This window comes from Vulpes lagopus, chromosome 21 (genome assembly GCF_018345385.1).
Source record: "Vulpes lagopus strain Blue_001 chromosome 21, ASM1834538v1, whole genome shotgun sequence".
In the NCBI taxonomy this organism is placed as follows: Eukaryota; Metazoa; Chordata; class Mammalia; order Carnivora; family Canidae; genus Vulpes; species Vulpes lagopus.
The window spans coordinates 41,217,326-41,236,160 of NC_054844.1; the positions used below are offsets into that span (position 1 = coordinate 41,217,326).

The following is an 18,835-nucleotide window of genomic DNA, read 5'->3' on the forward strand; positions in this document are numbered from 1 at the left end:
TTTTTCTTTTTTTTTTTTTTTTTTTTTTTTAATTTTTATTTATTTATGATAGTCACAGAGAGATAGAGAGAGAGGCAGAGACACAGGCAGAAGGAGAAGCAGGCTCCATGCACCGAGAGCCCGATGTGGGATTCGATCCCGGATCTCCAGGATCGCGCCCTGGGCCAAAGGCAGGCGCCAAACCGCTGCGCCACCCAGGGATCCCGAGGGACATTTTTCTAAAACTGTATTATCTACCCACAGCACTCTGGGCTGATCTCTCGTACAGCACTAATCTCAACAAACCTGTACGTTGTATCTGCTGATTTTTGCCTAATCCATTTGATTTTAATTAAGCTTTTTTAGAGTAAAGGGATGTTCGGAACTTTGAATCCATAGTAGGACTGACGAAACAAGAGGCACTTGATAAATGTTTTGTCCAGAAAATGATATAAGTTCCTAACGTAATTATCTAATACCATGTTACGTACTGTTCTGTCAATACAAAAAAAAAAAAAATTAATAAAAGGAAATACAGGGGGATCCCTGGGTGGCGCAGCGGTTTGGCGCCTGCCTTTGGCCCAGGGCGCGATCCTGGAGACCTGGGATCGAATCCCACATCAGGCTCCCGGGGCATGGAGCCTGCTTCTCCCTCCGCCTGTGTCTCTGCCTCTCTCTCTCTCTCTCTCTGTGACTATCATAAATAAATAAAAAATTAAAAAAAAAAAAAAAAAAAAAAGGAAATACAGGGATCCCTGGGTGGTGCAGCGGTTTGGCGCCTGCCTTTGGCCCAGGGCACGATCCTGGAGACCCGGGATCGATTCCCACATCGGGCTCCCGGTGCATGGAGCCTGCTTCTCCCTCTGCCTGTGTCTCTGCCTCTCTGCCTGCCTCTCTCTCTCTCTCTCTCTCTCTCTCTGTGTGACTATCATAAATGAATAAAAATTAAAAAAAAAAAAAAAAGGAAATACATGTGCATGCAAATCTTGTGGGGTTTTTTTTTTTTTCCTGCTAATTCTATAGCTTTTTGAATATCTACCTAAGACACCATCATCCTTCATTCAGGCTATCACTCCACAGAAACTTAGAATATGTTTGGCAGGGTCATCTTCTTTTTGCGTTTACATCAGATCTCAGAAGAAAGTTATTTCACGGCTCCTAAAATGTTTGTCATTTGTGAATAGCAGTAGTAACCGTGAGGATAAAAAAAAGTATTCCGTTCAACCACTTAAATCAACAGTGGTGAAAGAAAGAACACTTAATGCAAAAGACCTCTCCCCTAAAGGGGTATTGTCTTAAGGCTGATAACTCCCTGAGTACCTTCAACTAACTCAACAGGCCAAGTCAGTAGAACCATCTGGATTAGGCAAGACTTTTGAAAGCTAGAATGAGGTGAAAGACAATAGTAGTTCAAATATCCCTTACCGGGATCAGCTAAACTCGTTGTTGTAAGCGCACCAGTAAGGAGGCAAGGAAAGACGCCAGATGGTTGGCTCCTAGCACCTACAACTTCAAGCTCAGGAGGTGCAGCCCCGGGTGTACAATTACCTTATATTAACACCTACGTATGTCGGTGACAGGTGCCAGCGATATATGCCCGATAGCGATTGCAGGATGACACTGGGCTGCAAGGACTGCTATGGTCTCAACATACCTCAAAGGGGTGTCAGTGTCTTAGAGTTCGGTTGGCAGAATGGGAGGGGTGGGGGGGAATCGAAGAGGGAGGGAACAGCTTGGAAAGGAGCAGCTGAGTATCAGAATGTTTCCCCAGGAGACTATTTTGAATTCTGAAGAACTGCCGCCTTCCTCCACTACACCAAAAATGTAGTATCTAGCTAGAAAAGAGAGTTCCCGATGGAAGAGCTGGTCCTATGAGCTCCCGCCCTCTGGCAGCAAAGGTTCGGCCCCAAGATAATTACTCCCAGGACCAGCGCAGCAGCCAGAAGTGAGGAAAGAGCAGAGGAACCAGGATCAGCGAGCGGTTCCTCTACTCTCCCTCCCTCTCTATCTCTCTCGGGAGGAGGGGGGAGGGGTGCACGCTTCCTGGGCTGCCCCCGCCCCAGAAGGCGCGGGAGAAAGAGACCGTGGAGGGCAGCCGGGGTCTCGCGCATTCTCCGGCCGTGGAGACAGAGGAAGCGCTTACCTGGCTAAAATCGGTCTTTCCTCTTTGCTGCCGGCAGCCCCGCCGCGGGTCCCGGGCGCTCTGCCTCGCGCACCTGTCGCGGCGACCCAGCTGCAACACCTACAGCGCCTGCGGCCCCGCCCCGCCCCGGCGCCGAGCCCCGCCCCGCCCCCGCCGGGCCCCGCCCCCCGCCGCGGGGGCGCGCACGCCCGCCGGCCTCCCGTGCGGCCTCAGGGCGTGCGTGCGCGCCGCCGGCTGCGTGCCCTGCGTCCTCGGCTGGCTCGGTCCGCTCGGCCGCGCGCGGCGTTGGCGTCGGGGGGGGCGGGGGCGTGGCTGCTCTTCCGACGGGGCCGCGTCCGTTCTCCGGGCGACCCTGTGGGACATCCAGGCTCCTGTGGGAAAGCCTCGAGCGTGGCGCGGCTCTGCTCTGGCCTTAACTCGGGCGCGCAGTTTCCGCGGTGTGACTCGGGAGCGACTGGGAGGTTTGGCCTGGGCTCAGTGTAGGTCGGTCCCCACCCAGACTCCTGGTGCTTTCGGGGTAAGTTTTGTGCAGAGAGGGTGTTTGTGAGGAGGCGTGTCGGCGTCGCGGCCGGAGCCGCGGGGGACGTTCGTCAGGTCGCTTCCCCGCCCTAGGGCCACGCTTCCTCGTGAAAGTGAGGCGGTCGGACGGCAGATCCGGTGCCCCAACAGCTCTAACCGTTATCGTTCCCACGCTTGGGGTTGGAGCTGTGTCCAGGACCGAGTACGCCCAGAGGGCCTGGCGGTCGGCCGTTCTGCCCCAGACTCTGCCCCCCCCCCCCACCCCGCTGGTGGTGGCCTTCCTTTCCCTGGACCGCAAGTGTAGTCAGGTTTCAGATCACAAGTTTTCTTTCTTTTTTTTTTTTTTTAGATCACAAGTTTTCTTCCCTTCCCCTCCCTTCCCCTTTCCCTCCTCTTCCCTTCCTCCCTTCCCTTCCTTTCCTCCCTTCCCCTTCCTTCCCTTCCCTTTTCCCTTCCCCCTCCCTTCCCTTTTCCCTTCCTCCTCCCTTCCGCTTCCCTTTTCCCTTCTCCCTCCCTTCCCTTTTCCCTTCCCCTCCCCTTCCCCCCTTTCCCTTACCCCTCCCTTCCCCTTCCCTTTTCCCATCCCCCTCCCTTCCCTTTCCTTCCCCCTTCCCCCTTTCCCTTCCCCCCTCCCCCCCTTCCCCTCCTTTCCCTTCCTCCCTTCCCCTCCTCCCTCCCTTCCTTCCTTCCCTCCCCTTTCCCTTCCCTTCTTCCCTATCCCTCCTTTCCCTTCCCTCCTTCACTTCCTCCCCTCCCTTCCCCTTCTTTTCTCTTTTTTTTCTTTTCCAAAGAGACACCAAGAGAGGTAGAGACACAGGCAGAGGGAGGAGTAGCAGGCTCCATGCGGAGCCCAATGCGGGACTCAATCCAGAACTGCAAGATCACGCCCTGAGCAGAAAGCAGATGCTCAACCGCTGAGCCACCCAGGTGTCCCTAGATCATAAGTTTCCTGAAGGTTTTTTGGAATTCGTGTAGTTTGATAAGTACTCCAAGGGGCTTGTGGTACTAATGTCTGTACTTACAGTTCCTAAAGCAGTTAAAGGAAAAATGTTTAATAGAAATTTCCAACAGCTGATGATGGATAGACCAATCCGTTCCCTTCTTCCTCCAAATACCCAGCATCAAGACTAGCAACACTGGCAGGCAGCGTGGGAATGGAAGAGCGGATCAGCATAAAATGGTACTCCCGAAAATGCATTTCCCTTGCAGGTTTAGTTCCTTCGATGTATGTCACAGACACACAACCAATTTTTAAACAAGTCAACCAATAAGGGCCCTTACTCTTCACTGAGAGGGCTAAGAAGCCTCACCTGAGTCAGTTGTAGCCCTACATTTGAATCTTGACAAAGCCACTTACCTAACTAGGCAAATTACCTCCAAAAAGTCTCCCTTAGTCCCTTTTGAAAATAGAGCTAGTAGTCTACCACAGCTGACTTTTACCAGTTTGCAAGACTGATTGCTAAATTTGGGGGATTTTATGAGCCAGTTGTTAAGCATAACCACTGTTAAAAGTCAAATTATAAATTTACAATGAAATATGTTAAAATCAGGTAATACTCAAAACTCATCGTTTTTTTTTTTTTTAACTTAGTTTTACTGAGAACTCTGTCTCTGTCCCTACATGATGGGACTGTATGCATCTCTTCCCACCTCTCATGAGAGAGGTCATTTTTGTACTTTGAAATTGGCCGTGGGGCACCTGGGTGGCTCAGCTGTTGAGCGCCTGCCTTCAGCCTAGGGCATGATCCTGGAGTCCCGGGATGGGGATCAAGTCCCACATTGGGCTTCCTGCATGGAGCCTGCTTCTCCCTCTGCCTGTGTCTCTGTCTCTCTCTCTTATGAATAAATAAATAAATTTTTTAAAAAATTGGCCGCAATAGGAATATTTACACCATGGAAGTTGGCAAATGCTATAAATAACGGTTTGGTCTATTGTTGATTTTCCAGGCCCAAGTATCTGCAACTTTTTCTGCAAACAGTAAGTTTTTCAGGCTTTCTACTACAGATGGTCTTTGTCACAGTTGCTCAACTTTTACATGCCAAGTGGGTGTGGCCATGTTCCAGTAAAGCTTTATTTACAAAGCAGTCAGTAGGCTGGTAGAGAAAACGTTGATAATGCAGAATTAAACTTAACAGTGTATCACATTTCTACCTTGATATTGTGAACCACACAGAGAATGAGGAAATATCCTTTCAGTATTCAAAAACTATTATCCAATTCAGCAAAGGAGTTGCTAATGTCATTGACGAATGAAGTTCCAACATACTTTTTCTCTATTTTACTTTTGTCTCACTGGTTAAGTTAAATAAAAATATCAACCAACATCTGTGTCTAAACAACACTTCTTTGACAGTGATGTGAGCATCTTTTTGGTAAATTAAATTGTTATCAAGCATTTGATCATAGTCCCAATTCATAGTCTGGTTTTGTGATATATTGTTGGAAAAAAGAATGAATCAAAACGGATGGATTTTCAAGAAATAGGTTACACAAAATATAGATGTAAGCCAAAAAGCAAAGTAAGTATTTTAGTTTTAAAATCCTGCCAAAGACTCCATCAAAAAGAAAAACTATGAGAACTAATAATGAATTCGGTAAAGTTGTAGGATACAAAGTCAATACACAAAAGTCTGTTCTCAACACTAATAACAAACTATCAGAGAAATAAAAGAATCCCATTTATAATTTCATCAAAAGGAATAAAATACCTGTGGTTAACTTTAACCACAGAGGTGAAAGACTTGTATTTTGGAAACTATAAAACAATGGAAGAAATTCAAGAGAACACAAATGGAAAGATATTCTATGCTTATGGATTGGAAGAATCAATATTATTAAAATGTTCATGCTACCCAAAGCAATCTATGGTTTCAATGCAATCTCTATGAAAATTTCAATGGCATTTCTCAAAGAAATAGGACAAATAATCCTAAAATGTATATAGAACTCCGAAAAACCCTGAATAGCCAAAGCAATCTTGAGAAAGAAGAACAAAGCTGGAAGTATCATGCACCTTTAAACTATATCACACTTACTATATTTAAAATAGTATAGTATTGGTATAAAAACAGGCACATAGATCCAATTGAACAGAATAGAGAATCCAGGAATAAACCCAAACATATATGGTCAATAAATTTACAACAAATGAGTCAAAAATATATAATGAGCCAACAACGACAGTCTCTTCATAAATGGTGTTGGGAAAATTGGACAGCCACATGTGAAAGAATGAAACTCAACCTCTATTTTACACCATACACAAAATTCACTCAAAATGGATTAAAGACTTGAACGTAAGAACCAAAACCATAAAAGTCCTAGAAGAAAACAGTAAGCTTCCTGACAGATCTTGGCAATGTATTTTATTTTATTTTATTTATTTTAGCGAGAGTATGCCTAAGAGTGCAAGAGCGGGGAGGAGTAAGAGGGAGAGAGGAGAGGGTTGGGGGAGGGGCTGAAGGGGATGGGGCAGAGGGAGAGGGAGAAGTGGGGTCCTGAGATATGACCTGAGCTAGAGGTAGATGCTTGACTGAACCACCAAGGCACCCCTTGGCAGTATTTTTTTGCATATGATATAGAAGCAAAAGCAAAAATAGATAAGTGGGACTACATCATACTAAAAAACTTCAGGGGCACATGGGGGGCTCAGTGGTTGAGCATCTGCCTTTGGCTCAGGTTGTGATCCTGGAGTCCTGAAATCAAGTCCCGCATCAGGCTCCCTGCATGGAGCCTATTTTTCCCTCTGCCTGTGTCTCTGCCTCTCTCTCTGTGTGTTTCTCATGAATAAATAAATAAAAAGCTTCTTCAAAACATAGGAAACCATCGGTGAAATGAAAAGGCAGGGGCCTCTGGGTGGCTCAATCAGTTAAGAGTCTGCCTTCAGCTCAGGTCATGACCCCAGGACCCCATGATCCCATGGAGCCCAGCATCAGGCTCCTTGGTCAGTGGGTAGTCTGCTTCTGCCTCTGCTCCTCACCCCACTCATGTTCTCTCAGTCTCTCTTTCCCTCTCTCTCTCTCAAAATCTTTAAAAAAAATGAAAAGGCAACCTACTGAATGGGAGAAAATATTTGCAAATTAAGTATTTGATAAGGGCTAATATCCAAAATATATAAAGAACTCATACAATAAAATAGCAAATAAGCAAACAGTCCAACATAAAACCGGCAGATTGGGGCACCTGAGTGGCTCAGTCAGTTAAACATCTCTCTCTCTCTGTCTCTCATGAATACATAAATAAAATCTTTAAATATATATATATAAAATTCCTAAATATCTTCATATAACTTCTTTTTTTAAAGAATTTATTTATGTGTGGGACTCTGGTATCACACCCTGAGCTGAAGGCAGACGCTCAACCGCTGAGCCACCCAGGTGTCCCATTTAGGAATGTTACAGAAGAGAATTCCAAATATGTGCTAAAATTGATTAAACATTTACACTTCTGAAGAAAAACACCTGGTGAATTATCTGCAGTACACAATTGAACCGGGTTTTGTACTACTAATATTTGTGGCTTTAAAAGAATTGGTGTCAGCCACAAAGGCGTGTATTTCTGATACATTGTCTACTTTAAATGATTGCAGCTTTGATAATGAATGTTTGAAAGGGAACTTAATTGCATTTTGTTCTAATGGTATTTGTACAATAGTGGGAAGGAAGTCTGGAGTCAAGCTACAAATTTGTTAGAAAATTTTCCTGAAGTCATCATTTGGCACTAAGTCATCAGTTACAATTCAGTATCTGAAATACAAATCAATCATTTCTAAATATTCTGGATAAAATTTAGTCTTTTTATCACCAATCCAATACAATTACAATTGAGTTAAAAACTGTAAAGAACCTAAAATTATTAAAACTGGTAAATACTGAGGTTGAGATGGGTAATATGTAGTTTACAAACTGTCACTGCTGTATATCAGGCATATCACTTGCTATATGTGCATTTTTCTCATTCTTTTTATTCTGGCTTAGCAAAGAGATTAGCTAGCATTAATTTAATTAATTTTACTTCTGATTTCTCAACATTGGCACTAATTCATTTTTTCTTGAGCTTTTTTCGTGTTTTATTTTGAAAATGTAACATTCCAGGATACCTGAGTGGCTCAGTCAGTTAAGTGTCTCTTGGTTTCAGCTCAGGTCATAATGTCATGGGTTGTGGGCTTGTTGGACTCTACACTCTGTGGGGTATCTGCTTGAAGTTTCTCTCCCTCTGCTCCCCCGCCCCCAGTCTTTTACTCTCTCTCACTCTCTCTCTGTAAAATAAGTAAATCTTAAAAAAGAAGTAACATTCCATTAGCATGTGTCTTTGAGAAGTAGGATAGTTGAGAAATACCTTAGCCTCAGAGAAATGTGCCCATTCTGACATTTACATTCTTGAGCCTCTAACTGTCACATCGCAGGACAAGGTTTAATCATTTTAGCTTGAACTACTTTGTCCAGTAGGTAACACAGCACTATGAAAGGAAGTTCTTAACTTAGAAAATGGTAAAAAGAATGGATATTCTTAGAAAGCTATTGATTTTAAGTGTTTCCCCTGGGGCGCCTGAGTGGCTCAGTTGGTTACGTGTCTTACTCTTTTTTATTTTATTTATTCGAGATAGAGTGCATGCACGATTGGGTGTGGGGTAAAGGGGAGGTTGTTGGTGGTGGGGGGGGGGGGGAGCAGAGGGAGAGAGAGGAGATTCCCTGTTGATCAGGAAGCCTGATGCAGGATGCAGGGCTCAATCCTAGGACCCTGAGTTCATGACCTGAGCTGAAGGTGGACGATTAATCAGCTGAGCCACCCAGGCACCCAAGTGTCCTACTCTTCATTTCAGCTCAGGTCATAATCTCAGAGATGTGAGTTGAGAAACCACAGTTGGCTCTGTGCCTTAACAGGGAATCTACTTGAGCTTCTTTCCCTTTGCCTTTTCCCCAGCTCATGCTCTCTCTCTCTAAAGTAAATAAATCTTTAAAATGCTTCCCCTTCTCCACTTATGTTAAAGCCCTTATAAGATTTTTTTAAAGAGCAGTTTTCGGGGGGATCCCTGGGTAGCTCAGTGGTTTAGCGCCTGCCTTCTGCCCAGGGCATGATCCTGTGGTCCCAGAATTGAGTCCCTCATCGGGCTCCCTGCAAGGAGCCTGCTTCTCCCTCTGCCTGTGTCTCTGCCTCTCTCTCTCTCTGTCTCTCATGAATAAATAAATAAACTGGGACTCCAAGATCACACCCTGGGTGGAAGGCAGGTGCTAAACCACTGAGCCACCCAGGGATCCCCTAAATAAAATCTTAAAACAAAACAAAACAAAAGAAAACAAAACAGTTTTTGGTTCACAGCAAAATTGGAAGGACAGTACAGAAATTTCTCATATACTCCTTGTGCTCTTATAGGCACAGCCTGTCCTATTAACATCCCCCACCAGAATGGTACATTAAAAAAATTTTTTTAATGAGTATGGTTGACAAATAATGTTACATTACTATCAGGTGAATAGATTGCTATGGGTTTTTTTTTTTTTTTCATTTTTTACCAAGGATGAACTTATATGACATGTCATAATCATCCAAAGTCTATAGTTTACATTAGGGTTCACTTTTGGCGTTATTTTTACTTTAGACAAATGTACAGTGGCATATATTCATCACTATAGCATCATTCAGAGGATTTTTAACACTGAAAATACTCTGATTTTCACTACTAAAAATCCTGTGCTCCACCTATTCATCCCTCCTTCTAATTCAACCTTGGCAGTCACTGATGTTTTTAATATTTTTATTTGAGATTTATTTATTTATTTGAGAGAGAGAGAGAGAGAGAGGTGGTGGGGAGGGGCAAAAGGGGATGGATAAAGAGAATTTCGAGCAGACTCCCCACTGAACACAGCCTGATGTGGGGCTCAATCCCATGACCCTGAGATCATTACCTGAGCTGAAATCGCGTTGGTCGCTTAACCGACTGAGCTACCCAGGTGCCCCCAACCACTGATCTTTTTGCTGTGTCCATAGTTTTGCCTTTTTCTAAGAGTATCACATAGTTGGGATCATATAGTATGTAGCCTTTTCAGATTGGCATGTACTCAGTTAATAGGCATTTAAATTTCCTTTGTGTCTTTTCATAGGTTCCAAGTTTTGTAAGAAACTACCAAACTATTTTTTTAAATGGCTGTACCAGTTTTCATTCCCACCAGCAAAGAATGAGAGTTCCTATTTCTCCACATCCTCATCAGCATTTGGTGTTTTCATTGTCCCAGATTTGGCCATTCTAATAAGGGTATAGGGTATAGTGGTATTTCATTGTTTTAATTTGCATTTCCTTCCTGACATAATGTGGAACATCTTTTCATATGCTTATTCAGCATCTGTATATCTTCAGTGAGGTACCTGTTTTGGCCCATTTTGTAATTAGGTTGTTTTCTTATTGTGGAGTTTTATGAGTTCTTTTTATATTTTGGATAATACTCCTTTATTGGTTGTCTTTGGCAAATACCTTCTCCCAGTGTGTAGTTTATCTTCTCATTTTCTTGACATTGTTTTTCACATAGCAGAAGTTTTTAATTTCGTTGAAGTCCAGATTATACATATTTCTTTCATGGATTGTGCTTTTGTTATTGTGTCTAAAGCATCATTGCCATACCTAAGGTCTAGGTTTTCTCCTATGCTATCTTTTTGGAGTTTTATAGTTTTACATTTTACACTTAGGTTTATGATCCATTTTCAGTTAATTTTTGTGAAGTGTATAATGTCTGTGTCTAGATTCATTATTTTCATTGTAAATGTCCATTGTTCCAGCAACATTGATTGAAAGATTATCTTTGCTCTTTTGTAGTATTTGTTCTCTTTTGTCAAAGTTCAGTGAACTATATTTATATGAGTCTATTTCTGGACTCTCTATTCAGTTCCATTGGTCAATCTGTGTTTTTCATCAATATAACACTATATTGATTACTGTAGCTTTGTAGTAGGTCCTGAAGTTAGTGTCAATTCACCAAATTTATTCATCTCTTTCAATATTATTGTTGGCTATCTTTGGTCTTTTGCTTCTCCATTTAAACTTTATTTATTTATTTATTTTAAAGATTTTATTTATTTATTCATGAGAATACACAGAGAGGAGAGAGAGAGAGGGGCAGAGACACAGGCAGAGGGAGAAGCAGGCTCCATGCAGGGAGCCGGACATGGGACTTGACCCCGGGTCTCCAGGATCACACCCTGGGCTGCAGGCGGCGCTAAACCACTGAGCCACCGGGGATGTCCTCCATTTAAACTTTAGAATCAGTTTGTACTCACAACATAACTTGCTAGGGTTTTTATTGGAATTGCATTGAATCTGTAGATCTATTTGGAAAGAACTGACATCTTGACAATAGTGACTCTTCTTATCTGTGAACATACAGATAAGAAGTTCTTATAAGAAGATAAATTCTTAAAAGGACATGCAGTTCTTTGATTTTGATTATAAGAGTTTTGTAGTTTTCCTCATATAGATCTTATAATGCTTTATTCTTTATCATGGGGGACTATCCATATTCATATGTGTGACTGTAGTTCATATTTTGAAGTATTCTGTTGACACGTATGCCACTGCTGATGGATTTTTAGATTATTTCCATTTTTCACTATTACAAACAATGTTAGAAAGATTTTTTTAAAGATTTTATTTATTTATTCATGATAGGCTTAGAGAGAGAGAGAGAGAGAGGCAGAGACACAGGCAGAGGGAGAAACAGGCTCCATGCCGGGAGCCCGATGCAGGACTTGATCCCGGGACTCCAGGACAGTGCCCTGGGCCAAAGGCAGATGCTACACCACCTAGCCACCCAGGGATCCCCTAGAAAGACATTCTTATATTTGTATGCTGGAGTTTCTATGTACATACCTCCAGATTATCCTTTCTTTTTTTTTTTTTTTTAAGATTTTATTTATTAGAGCACAGAAGCATGAGGGAGGGGTAGAGGGAGAAGGAGAAGTAGACTCCCCACTGAGCAGGGAGCCCAACTTGGGGCTAGATCTCAGGACCCTGGGATTGTGACTTGAACTGAAAGCAGACAATTAACCAACTGAGTCACCCAGGTGCCCGTGTTTACCCTTTCATCTACAGTAAGATTTTATTTCTCTACATCTTTGTCAAAAGTTGGTATTATCAGACTTAAATCTTCATAAGTTTGATGGGTATAGGATGATAATATCATTAGTTTGCATTTGTTTAATTGAAAATGAGAATAAATATCCTTTTTTGATGTTTATTGGCCGCTTGGATTTCTTTGTTTAAATTACTTATTCAAATTCTTTGTTCATTTGCTGTGGTTATTTTTCTATAGTCCCTCCTACTATTTGTTCATTGGTATACATATTTTATGCTGCATAAATACAGTTTTTCATCATCTTTTCCTTAACTTCATTGATACTTCTAAGTAAAAGTCATTATTTTGTTATTCAATTAATATATGCCAGGTACAGTGCCAAGTACTGGGCTATTCATGGAGAACAAGACAGTGATTCAGTGGGACAAATAATTAAGTTAGAATGCTTTAGATAAATGCTATGATGGAGGAACATACAGGAGGCTATGGTAGCTCTTAGAAGGAGTATTTAACTCAGACCTTGGAAATCAGAAATCTTCTAGAGGAATTGGTGTCTAAACTGTATAGTAAGTAGGAATTAGCAAGGCAGAAGGGTGTATGTGTGTGGTTGGTTTGCTGGAAGAGATAGATAGGTGGGGTAGGATCACTAGGGGAAAAAAGTACATGGTAGAGCTATGCTTACTTTAAAAATGGTGGCGGGGATTCAGAAAAGTTTAAGCCTGGGGTATGAGAGTTGGTAGTCTCCTATGAGGCTGAAAATGTTAGCAGGGACCAGATTTTACAAGACATTGGAAGGCATGTTAAAGAGTTTTGAACTCTACTGTAGGACAACTGGGGAGCCATTAAATATTGTACCTTAAAGTATGGATTACCTACATCAGAATCACCTAAAAATCTTGTTTAAAATGCCCATTCCTATATTCTACCCCAGACTTACTGAATCAAAATCACTGGGGTAAAGTCTCTAAATCTGTATATTTTAATAATACTACCATGTAATTTTGTACAGTAAAGTATTTGAGTTTACAGGATGATGTGATAAATGTATATTCTAGAAGGATAATTTTGGTTGCAATATGAATAGTTTGGAAGGTGGTAAAACTGGAGTCTTGGGAACCCATTAGTTGCTGTTGGAATAACTGGATAAGAGAAGTTGATGGCCTGAACTAGAATATGATTGGGATTGTAGAGAAGTAGATTAACTAGAGAGGTGAATGTCAAATTATTTGGAAGATGAATTATCAAGACTTGATGGTTTGTTTGGATATGGAGGAAATTTGTGCAACTGGATGAATGCTGATGCTATTTCCTAATCTGGAGAAGCAGGGCCCATGCAGGGAGCCCAATGTGGGACTCAATCCCAGGACTCCAGGATCACACCCTGGACCCAGGGCAGGTGCCAAACTGCTGAGCCACCCAGGGATCCCCTTTTTATTTCTTTTAAAATGTGGTTGATTCTGATTTTTCTACTTAGATTTATGGCCTTTGGCTCAGGTCGTGATCCCAGGTCCTGGGATCCCACGGGGAGCCTGCTTCTCCCCCTGCCTATGTCTCTGCCTCTCTCTCTTTCTCTGTGTGTGTCTCTCATGAATAAGTAAATAAAATCTTAAAAAAAAAAAAAAAAAAAAAAGATATCCAGTAGGCAGATGGAGGATAGTTCTGCAGTCACTAAAACAAACATTTGGGGTGGCGCCTGGGTAGCTCAGTTGGTTAAGTGTCTAATTCTTGATTTTGGCTCAGGTCATGATCTTAGAATCATGTGACCGAGCCTCATATGAGGATCCACACTCCATGGGGAGTCTGCTTGAGATTGTCTATCCCTCTCCTTCTCCTTCTGTCCTTCCCCTGTCATGCATTCATGTGCACGTGTGCTCTCAAATAAATAAGTAAATCTTAAAAAAAAAAATATCTGGGTTTAAGATCTAGCTATAGCAGAGGTAGATTTGCTGTGAAGCTGATAAAGTTAACCTTCAGGCCTCTCTTGTGAATGTTCTTTCCAAGGCCCTGAGACAGGCCCTAACAATTCTTTTTTTTTTTTTTTTTTTAAGCTTTTATTTATTTATTCGTGAGAGACACAGAGAGAAAGGCAGAGACATAGGCAGAGGGAGAAGCAGGCTCCATCCAGGGAGCCTGATGTGGGACTTGATCTTGGAACAAGATCAAAGATCAAACCTGGGTTTATGCCCTCAGCTCAACCACTGAGCCACTCGTGTGTCCCAGGCTCTAACAATTCTATATTTGGAGAGCTATATTAATTTTCTTAAGAGGGTCTCCCTATATGTGTAATCTTCAGGCCTCAGAAAACTTTGGGCTGGCCTCTGAGCTATAAGTCAAAATCATCAATCATTACCATTTTATAGGTAAAACCGGTAACAAAGGACCCTGTAAAGAATGAGATTGCCGTAGAAGAATGTATAGAGCAAAAAACAGCAGGGGTTTTATTATGTTATACATTATTTTCCAAGTACGACTATTGTTTTAAATTAGGTATAGAGAAAAATGAGGGGAAAATATCTAAAAAGCAAGATAAGAAAGAGTTTGTGACCGCAAAAATAACATTATAGTTTAGTTGAACTTAAAAGTGTTATATATTTATATTAAACTATTAGGTAAATATGCCTTTTTGAGTAGGCCCATAAGCAATCATTTTGGTAACTATGTATGAAAAAATTAAATTCTTGGTGTATTTAAAAAAAATTTTTTTTAAAGTAGTCTTTATGCCCAGTGTGGAGCCCAGCGCAGAACTTCAACTCATGACCCTGAGATCAAGACCTGAGCTGAGATCAAGAGTTGGATGCTTAACTGACTAAGCCATCCAGGTACCCTTATTTTCTCAAATCTTAGAAGAGGGATGAAAATTTAAGAAGCTTTGTGGTTCTTATCTAAATTCTTTTGGAATTAGATATTTACTATATATTACATGATATAATATACATATATAAAACGCATTTATCAGATACTTTTTTTTTTAATTTTTATTTATTTATGATAGTCACACAGAGAGAGAGACAGAGACAGAGACAGAGACACAGGCAGAGGGAGAAGCAGGCTCCATGCACCGGGTGCCTGATGTGGGATTCGATCCTGGGTCCCCAGGATCGCGCCCTGGGCCAAAGGCAGGCGCCAAACCGCTGCGCCACCCAAGGATCCCCATTTATCAGATACTTTTGCCTCAAGAAATCTAGTTCAAAAAATGGCCTTCACTTCTTCATTTTATTTTTATTATTATTATTTTTTAAAGATTTTATTTATTTATTTATGAGAGACAGAGGGAGAGAGATGCAGAGACACAGACAGAGGGAGAAGCAGGCTCCCTGCAGGGAGCCCAATGAAGGACTCAATTCCAGGACTCCAGGATCATGCGCTGAGCCAAAGGCAGACGCTTAACCACTGAGCCTCCCAAGTATCCCTCTCTTCTTCATTTTATTTTATTTATTTTTTTTAAAGTTCTTTATTTAAAGATTTTATTTATTTATTAATAAGAGACACAGAGGCAGAGACACAGGCAGAGGGAGAAGCAGGCTCCACGCAGGGAGCCCGATGTGGGACTCGATCATGGGTCTCCAGGATCAGGCCCTGAGCTGTAGGCAGCACTAAACCACTGCACCACTGGGGCTGCCCTCTTCTTCATTTTAAAAACTGTCAAAGGTTGCTATTGAATCTTTAGTAATGTCACACGATTAGAAATGTGTCTATTTTAAATCTTTGATTCTTACAAAGGAAGAGGACTATTTTTTTTAAAGGTTTTTAAAAATTTGTTCATGAGAGACAGAGAGAGAGATAGAAAGAGGCAGAGACACACAGGTAGAGGGAGAAGCAGGCTCCATGCAGGGAACTGGATGCAGGACTTGATCAGGGATCCCAGGATCACGTCCTGAGCTGGAGGCAGATGCTCAACCACTGAGCCACCCAGGCATCCCAGAGGACTATTTTTTAAAATAAGTTTATTGAGGTATGCTTTATATGCAGTAAGATTCATCCTTTTTTTTAAAAAGAAATTATTATGTATTTGAGAGAAGGAGAGAGAGCGAGACCATGAGGAGGAGGTGCAAAAGGAGAGGGAGAAGCAGGCTCCCCACTGAGCAGGGCACCTAATGGGCTCAATCCTAGGACACCTAGAATCATGACCTGAGCCAAAGGCTTAACCTACTGAGCCACCTAGGTGCCCCAATTCATCAGTTTTTAAGTATATATTTCAATATATTTTTGACAAATGTGTACACCTTGACAATTCAGATGTACAATATTTCTGTCACCCCCAAATGTTCACTTGTGCCCCTTTTTCATCCATCTCCTCCCCTAATCTCTCACTCTGTCTCCAGGCAACCACAGATCTGCTTTCTGTCATTGCAAGTTTGACTTGAGTAGAATTTCATATAAATGTTTGTAGTCTTTTGTGTCTAGCTCTGGCTTCTCTTACTTAGTATAATACTTTTGAGATTATCCAGGTTGTTTTATGTTGTAATAGTTTATTCCTTTTCAGTACTAAGTAATATATCCTATTATGTGGAATATCAATTCAAGAGTTGATGAATTGGGCTGTTTCTAGTTTGGGACTAATAAAGCTGTTGTGAACATTTACATACACCAGTCTTCATAGAGACATCTTTTCATTTCTCTGGAGTAAACACTTAGGAGTTGGATTGCTTAGGAGTGTGTTGCATTGTAATGTGCATTTAACTTTTTTTAAAAAACTGCCAAACTTTTACAAAGTAAGTGTATTTTGTATTCTTACCAGCAATGTGTAAGAGTTATAGTTACTCCCCATTTTCCACTGTACTTAGTATTGTTGGTCTTTTAAAGATTTTATTTATTCATTCATGAGAGACACACAGAGACATAGGCAGAGGGAGAAACAGACTCCCTGCGGGGAGCCCGATGCGGTACTCGATCCCAGAACCCCGGGGATCACAACCTGAGCCAAAGGCAAATGCTCAGTTGCTGAGCCATCCAGGTGCCCCTTAAATTTTAGCCATTCTAATGGGTGCTGTGATAACTCATTGTGGTTAGTTTGTATTTCCCTAATAACTAGCTAATGAAGTTGCACCTCTTTTCATGTGCTTCTTTGCCTTTCATATATCTTTTTTGGTGGACTGTTAAAATCTTTTGCCTATTTATTAATTGGATTATTTGTGTTATTATTGAGTTGTAAAAATTGTTTATATATTCTGGATATAAGCTTTTTATTGGATACATGCTTTGAAAGTATTTTCTTCCAGTGTATGGTCTGTTTCTCAATTTTTCTTAATACTATCTTTCAAAACATAGTTTTAAGTTTTGATGAAGTACACTTTATCAATTTTTTTATGGCTTATGCTTTTTGCATTCTAAGAAATATTTGTCTAACCCAAAGTCATGAAGACTTTCACCTATGTTTTATAGTTTTAGCTTTCTGTTTTAAGTTTTAGAAGTTTTATAGTTTTAGCTTTTACCTATAGGTCTCTGATCCACTTCAAGTTAATATTTTGGCATATGGTATGGAGTAAGGGTCAAGGTTTTTTCCATATGGATATCCAGTTGTTCTAGCACCATTTGTTGAAAAGGCTATCTGCCCCCCATCAAATTGCTTTTTTTTGTTTTTGTTTTTTTTGGTTTTTTTTTAATTTTACTTATTTATTCATGAGAATACACAGAGAGGAGAGAGAGAGCGACAGAGACACAGGCAGAAGGAGAAGCAGGCTCCCTGCAGAGAGCCCAACATGGGACTCGATCCCGGGTCTCCAGGATCACACCCTGGGCCAAAGGCGGTGCTAAACCGCTGAGCCACCTGGGCTGCCCTAAATTGCTTTTGTAATTCATTCATATATTAAATGAATATATTTGTGTTGGTCTATTTTATTTTATTTCTTTTTTTACTTTTTTAAGTAAAAATGTAAGGTTTGAACTCACAACCCTGAGACCAAGAATCACGTACTCTACTGACTGAGCCAGCCAGGCACCCCTGGGTTGATCTATTTTTGGACATTCTATTCTATTCCATTAAACTATATGTCAGTGATAATCTTTCAGTAATGAAAATAATTTATTTTGCTTTCGTGAAAAGTATTATCAAATTATTGTTGGATATTATGAAAAAGGGCTGAATCCTATACATGTGAAAAATTTGCATTCTTCCCAACTATTACTCAAACCAGAAATATATATGTATATGAAAGATATTTTCCATAATTCCTAGGATAGTAGGTTATCATTGTAGGGAATATACTTTTTTTTTTTAATATTTCTTTTTTTTTTAATTTTTATTTATTTATGATAGTCACACACACAGAGAGAGAGAGAGAGAGAGGCAGAGACACAGGCAGAGGGAGAAGCAGGCTCCATGCACCGGGAGCCCAACGTGGGATTCGATCCCGGGTCTCCAGGATCGCGCCCTGGGCCAAAGGCAGGCGCTAAACCACTGCGCCACCCAGGGATCCCCCGGGAATATACTTTTTTTAAAAAATATTTTTTAATTTATTATTTATGATAGACATAGAGAGAGAGAGAGGCAGAGTCACAGGAGGAGGGAGAAGCAAGCTCCATGCCAGGAGCCCAACGTGGGACTTGATCCTGGGACTCGATCCTGGGACTCGATCCTGGGACTCGATCCTGGAACTCGATCCTGGGACTCCAGGATCACGCCCTGGGCCAAAGGCAGGCGCTAAACCACTGAGCCACCCAGGGATCCCCTATACTTTGTTTTTTAAGTAAGCCCCTTAAAAGCTTACTTAAAAAGCCCCAACATGGGGCTTGAACTCATGACCCCAAGTTCAAGAGTCACATGCTCTGTAGACTAAGCCAGCTAGGTGCTCCTGGAATATACATTTCTTTATGTATAAGAAATAATTAGGTGTTCTTTGCTTATAGCTTCATTTTCTCAGAATGTAGAAAAGGGTATAAAATAAACTCTTGTCATGTAAAAATCTTTAAAACAACCAAACTATGTTCTACTAATGAAGAATGAAAAAAATATTGAAAATTTCAGAGATAAAGCAGAATAAATTCTGTTCTTTGGGAATAACAACCATAAATAACACAAATCAAGGAAGGGGATTTCCTGATTTCTGCTTCCAAGCAATTCCAATAAATGAAGGAGGAAGTGATTTTCCTTTTTAAAAAACTTATTGTTGGCAGGATTAGTATACTTCCTTT

General features: G+C 41.3%; 1 protein-coding gene across 4 annotated transcripts in view; it reads right to left on the minus strand.

Moving 5' to 3' along the window:
* LIMA1 (LIM domain and actin binding 1) overlaps window positions 1–2,269 on the minus strand; it is an 89,389-nt gene extending 87,120 nt beyond the window's left edge. For all 4 annotated transcript variants that reach the window (XM_041735915.1, XM_041735912.1, XM_041735914.1 and 1 more), the window contains exon 1: window positions 2,123–2,269. The gene's annotated coding sequence lies outside the window, so the exon portion shown is untranslated. The remainder of the gene's footprint in view (window positions 1–2,122) is intronic.
* Window positions 2,270–18,835: the final 16,566 nt, after the last annotated feature.